This window comes from Triticum urartu, chromosome 7A, assembly GCF_056163025.1.
Source record: "Triticum urartu cultivar PI428250 chromosome 7A, HENAU_Tu73, whole genome shotgun sequence".
NCBI lineage: Eukaryota > Viridiplantae > Streptophyta > Magnoliopsida > Poales > Poaceae > Triticum > Triticum urartu.
This window is the reverse complement of record NC_141879.1, coordinates 190,440,505-190,447,290: the sequence shown is the minus strand read 5'-3', so window position 1 is coordinate 190,447,290 and position 6,786 is coordinate 190,440,505.

Here is a 6,786-nt window from a genome sequence, read left to right as displayed (position 1 = left end):
GTAAGTGAGTCGTGCACTTCGATGGCACCTAGTACTACCCAATATTTTTTCTCCTCGATGGCACGTGAATAGTGCATGTACTCAATGACAGAGCACGTGATAGTAGCCATGGACATGGTCAGCCCTTTTTGAAGAGAGTACTAATAAATAACTTTGATATGTCCCGTCAACTCGCAGAACGACGAGAAGCTTGCTTACTACGCCTTCTCCCTCGCCAACGCGTGCGCGGTGGCTCGCAGCACAAGGAGAAACTTTTGCTTACAAGCGGTGGACGTGCAGCAGTTCATTTGGTGTCAGATTGCCAGAAGTACTACTGTAGTACCATCATTATTGTTCGACTTCCGGAAGAGGAGAAGAGCCAAGCGCAAGGTCACCTAGTACTAACCTAGTACAGTACTACTACTATAGCCAAAGCTGGTCCACCTTTTTAGAGCATGGTTAATTAATATAGGTGGCTCTTGCAGCGGCACATCATTTAGAGCAAGTACTCTCTTCGTAGGAACAAAGGAAGTGAAACAAAAGTTGGAGTGGATGCTAGATTGCCAATTAAAACATGATTACATAGGAAAAAAATCCTATAGCATTCTATCCTATGAATCTAACGACCAATGTAGGAAAATTATGAGGGGGGTCTCTCCAACAGTGTTCCTTGGCTTGCACCTAGCATCACGGTGGTCGAACTTGGAGTCATTCATTTGGTACACGTGGCATCTCAGATCTGGACACAAGGTGAAGCGACCTCTCACTTCCTCCGCCATTTGAAGCGGCGCGCCGGCGGAGGGCTAGCATACTTCATATACTAACCGGGTGCTGGCTATACTACTACGGTACTCACACTCCAAGAAGTGACTCGAAAACCATTCATAAATTGAGTCTATGACATGTATTTGCAACTAAAATGTAGTATTCATTAAATACAACAAGTCATCAACACACAACGACAACGAGGATACATGTTGGATTATAGATTATTTCCAACAAAACATTCTAGCAAATACTAAAGTTTTCATCACACAATAAATAACAAGCAATGAAATGAACTTCAACTCAACCAATCCTCGGCGTTGGAAATGCTTGCTTTGAACCATATGTGCTCTGGGGAGGGACAACTATTGTCAATATCGAGAGCAATGCAGGACTGATCATCCAGGCTGAAGCGACATATATCAGGACTAGGGTAGGGAACCACCGAAATGTCTGAGGTATAGATACAGTTGCTTCTCATAAATGGTAGTAACGTTTATACAACAGCAGCTGGATCGCCTTTCACCATCATTGGATAGTTTGGTCTAAGGAAGAGCGAGTTTGCTCCTAGACTATCAATACTGAACCAGGGAGAAGGTGTTGGCACTAGCACACTAGTATCCGTCCCAAATACCATGCAATGGGTGTTGGAATAGGTCAGGAGAGGGCGACCATGGGAGACAACACCTGCTTCCTCAGTAGTAACAGTCTGAGTGCACTGTATACAGACAAGAAGAGGTGATCCATCGGAATTACTTGCCAGGTGCCACTGAGTATATAAGTTTTGCTCGTCCTCATGCTCATGATCATCACCATCGTCATCCCCCCCTTGCTTATAAATTTTTTCAAGTATAGGTGGTGGAATATTCACAGGACCTTGGAAACACAAGAAGAAGGTTAATTAGTAAAGGGAAACTTGCTAACCCGCGTGCATGTGGATGAAACAACTATAATTACTATGGAAGACAAACGTACCGAAACTACGAGGATCTCATGCAAAAACAGTGCCACGAGTGGTGGCAGCAAACACAAGATCCTCGTATTCAATTGCATCATAGTACACATCCGTGTATAGAAACTGATTTTTGAGCAATATCCATCCAGTCGAACCATGAAGGACGGCAACAAGCTTGTTGAAGATAGCAACAACTTGATAGTTCTTGTAATTCCAAGAGCGGTTGGGAACTCGACAAATTGCTATCGTTAGTAGACGATAGTCACCCTGATCGTATTTCAACGTACGTAGATCATCTGTGTGCTCAACCTCAGGCACTCTGAGATTTTTGGAAGTGGAATCTGCTGACGAGTGTACACATTCACAAGCTCCCACTCGCAATTGTACCCAATATAAACAACCCAATCTCCATTTGCACCGGCCCAGGACTTACCCTTAAGCGATGGCATCTTCACATCACACGTATCATTATCAAGTGGCATCAACTTGCACAAGGCGAGGCCTCCGCCGTCTGCGCCCATGCGAACAGGCTTATAGCGAAGAAGATAAGGGAGATCAAACCGCTCCTGGACCCTTGTGTTCCTTGTAATGATGTTATTAGTTGAGTCGAGAATGAGCTTGAACGAACCTGCCATGCTTGCCGAGGTGATGACGTCGCACCGATCAATGAGTTCTCCCACCACGTCATCTTTCAAACCGGGGCAAGAATAACGGGGTCGTTTCTGGCTTGTTCCCTCCATGGAGAAGGCGATCGAACAATGGCAGAAGGAAGGGTGAAGGCAAATGGAGGAGGGAGGAAGAGCGTGCAAAAGTAGTTCTAAATCGAGAGGGAAAGGTGAAGAGTCGATGGACGGTTGCCAGTTTTCCATGGTACACGAAGAGGCACCCCGACCTACACGTCCTTTTGGAAATTGTAAAAAAGGACTCGCCGTCGTCTCACTTACGTGTTGGAACGGGACCACATGTCAACGAAACATGGTGTGTAATTTCTCATGCAAAATGCGATCTGGCCGCGTTGGCCCGAGGTGCCGCATTATTTCTCGACTTTATTTTTTAATGGTGTGCCATTCAGTTTTGAAGCACGACTAACTGGTACTGTTTGCAGAGAAAATATAAACTACTCTATCACTACTCCACCTCTAGTACTAGTAGTATAAAAAAGATATATAGGCTGGAGCTTCAGAGCTTTCTTGCTAAGGGCTGCCCACTTGCTTCTCACACTATCACCCTCTCTCCAGATCTAAAAAAGACTGCCTCTCTCTCCCTCCTCACCGGTGGTCATAGATCCACCGGGGAAGAAAAGGACGTGCAACGTTGATGCACTCGTCGTCGACGAGCGAGGTCACGCACTGACGACAAGGTCGTCCTCTCAGACCTAGCGCTCGCACGGGATGGCCTCCATCCCCAAGCTCGCTGCCATAGTGCGTGCGGAGGACGACAACCACGAGCGAAGCCACTTCTCGGCAACCCTCAGGTATGCTACCTCTTTTCGAACCATACCCTTGTTCTATTGCCCCATCTGCCATGTCGCTGCATGTGGATCTTTTTCCACTCCACCATCTTCCCAATTTGCTATCCTCTTCTCTGCTGGTCACGCAGACGAAAACCTTAATTTGCACTATTAAAGGAAACCCTACTTCATGCAGACTAATCCATGTCCGGGTTGAATAAGGAAAGGAAGGGAGACTGTACTGTCCAAGAGAGTAGGCATCGAACCCGCATCTAGGTTGAAAAAGGGGGAAATCAGTAGCTAAGGAACGAGTCTCGTGTCTCTTGGTTGAAGAAGGGTAGAAAGGCATGACAACGCAATAGAGAATGACCAGGTCGATCGGTTTGTTGTCCTCACATAGGAAGAAGGTGGCTAAACATAACAAAAATGGGACATAACCCACATAAGCTGCCTGGATATTTGTTGCTCTGGGCAACCATACCTCCCGCACCACTCTATGCGTCCGTGGAGGTACATCGTACAGGTGCGCCCACTGTCCGAATGGGCCTCCCATGCTCTTAGTGTCACCTTTTTGCTGTTAGTATAACGCCAGCAGTCAAGTCAAGCAATGCTACTGCTAAAGTGATGCCACATTCCGCACTCAGTCTAATGCCACCGATAAATTTAAGCAATGCCATTTAATGTCACTGGATTATTTCAGGGTTAGCTGTTGATTGTGGATGTATTAAAGATTTTTCAGCTAAGGCATTCTAATGTTGTTGCATAGCCAGTATACCAACGATGAAACTTGTTACTACCTTCAGATTTTTGCCCTGTTAATGCTTATAGATTACATACCTCACTTTCATGAGATAAGTTAGTTTTTTTGTACAGTGTCACCAAAATGCCAAGGCGCTGATGTCATTTTATTTCGGTTAAAATGCACAAAAAATTAGGAAGACAAGAGGAAAGGTCAAGAGTGGGCACCTCCTCCTCCGACTGTTCTCTTGATTCGTTCAATCAAGTTTTTTATGTTTGATCGATTATCAATATTGGGATATCAATTTTTAAGGTCCCCCCGAGTTCGAAATGATATTTACCTTGGAGGTACATGGTTTGCAATTTTTTTATACTGTCACTAGTTAATAATGCTAGTTACCTTCAGACTTTTGCATTTGGTTTAATGCTCATGCACAACTAGTATACCAATGCTGAAACGTGTTACCTTTACATTTCGTATTGTTAATTCTTATAGAAATCTTCCAGTGCCAGAGTTTATTGAAATCTATTCAGTAAAACCATTGTACTGTACCCAGTAATAAAATAACTACTATACTGTTGCACTAGCCACTAGATTAGTATATATTTTTAGTATTCGAAATTTCGAATGGTGTTGCATTAGCATATGGACATAAATAAAGTGTGGCAAGCTTTCCCAGATATGTGCTCAAGAAAACTAATACCTTTTTTTCTAAATACTAGTAGACATTTGGGTACTTTAAACTGAACCGCAAAAACGTCTTATATTAAGGAACAGAGGGTGTAGAGTTCACTCAAATTATCCCGGTAAAGCTAGTCACACCTTTGTTAAAATTAATGTTCATTATGTTATCGGAGGAGGTCTGTAAGTTTGTCTCTAATGCCTGTCGCTACATACCTAACATCATGATGTAATGCTAAGTCATTTCCTTTTGTATAGTGTCACTGAATTGTCAAGGCGGTGATGGCATTTTATTTTAGTTGAACTGCACAAAATATGCTTAAAAGAAGAGGAAAGGTCAGGAATCGATCATTCTTTCAGAAAGAACTATATATGCCTTTCTGATATCAGCCTATGTTGCCTTATTTATTCCTTCAAACAGGTGGTTAGAAACAGTCTAGCTACCTTTTCCCATTAAGAAATTGGAATGCTTATATTTGTGAGTCTATGCTTCAACTAGTGCCACTTTTATAGTAATCACACTTTCAATATCTATGCAAACAGGGATGCTCGATTTTAGTGGAACTGCACAAAAAGTCCAACTGGTTCAACATTAGGAGCATGTTTTCTTCCAAACCTTTATATCCAATTGGTGTCACTATGAGTTGTTCATTAAGAAAGTACATGGTTTGCTACTATCTTGCTACTCTTTTTGTACTGTCATTAGATAGTAATACTAGTAGTTTGCATGTGAATTTATTGGCAGGGTGGATCTACATTGGAGGTGCAGGACATGATTCAATGATTGGATGCTCAATTTCGGTTGTATTGATTTCACCTCTTCCATCACTGCGAACATGGATATCCTTGATCTGGTGAAGAATATGCGCTATATTTCTGCTCTGAACAAGCAAATCAATTCAGTATGAAATTGTCCAGGGCAAAACATGACTGTATGAAATTGTCCAGTGCAAAACATGCAGATGCTAAGCGGAAGAGACATGTTTAAACCGAAAATACAAGGTGGGGTATATGTTTACTAGCTGCTTGATATTTGTGCAAACAGAGATGTCTGCCTGTTGCTATTTGGCAAACACAAAAAGTGACTGCAATTTTGGTTGAACTGGACAAGAGAATACTATAGTCACTGCATGCAGTGCCATTTGAAAATAGACATAGAAAGATTGGATAGTCACTTCATGGACTGCAGAAAAGTAGTACTATACTATTTATTGGCCAACACTAGGTCCTTCATTGCTTTGGTCTGATTATACAATGGGCATCATTTTGCCTAAGTTAAAGTTTGTATTCCGAAAATAGTCTCGTCGTGTGATCAAGAGAAGACCAAATCATATTGCAGTGGATGTTCCTCCATCATGTGTGGTTCATTCTCATGGTTCCAGCTGTTGGTGAAACCACTTATGTTTGCAAGAGGAATTGTAGACTTCACAAACAAATTTGTCTTTCAGTCTGTACTAAATGTTGGCCAAGAGAAGCATCCATGTTAGTAGGAAGAACATATGTTTTTCTAGATCTTTGCTTTTGGAGCTACATATTTGTATATGATCTGTGAATCATTGAGATGCATTAACATGTTGATCTTATGTATAGGAATCATACTAGTTTGTTTTAGTTGTGGCTGATCTTTGTTTTTGGAGCTACATATTTGTATATGATATGTGAATCATTGAGATGCATTAACAGTTCCTTATATCTGTTTGCTCAGTGTTTACAAGTTACTGGTCGATCACTAGCTAGCCTACTAATGCGCTCCTGACTGTTTTAGTTGCGATGCAAGATCCGAAGTGGCAGTTTTTAGAATAAAAATGCCTACCTCTGAAGAAACTGACAAGCTGCTCTGAAGAAAATGCCATCCGAATCTGAAGAAACTGCCAGCGAAAACGTTCGGAAATGCCTTATCTCCCAGCTAAAGTTCATCAACTAACGCCCTCGGCTGCAAAACGTTGCATGCTGCTCCTCGTACTGGCTGCAAACGATTTTGAGTGCCTGCATACAGCCGGCTGTAATTAAGGCAGCTAACTGATGCGAAAAAGATGCGCTTTAATTGTTGCGGGCCTTTTAAATCTGTGGAATCATTATTGACAAGGAGGGAGATGATTCGAGTGCACTCGTTTGACCGTCATGCCGGCGTGCAGCCCAGCATGGACGGGACGGACGTCACAATCAGAATTTCAGTTTCTCTAGTTTTCCACGGCAAGTTGGCGCGCTAAGCCATGC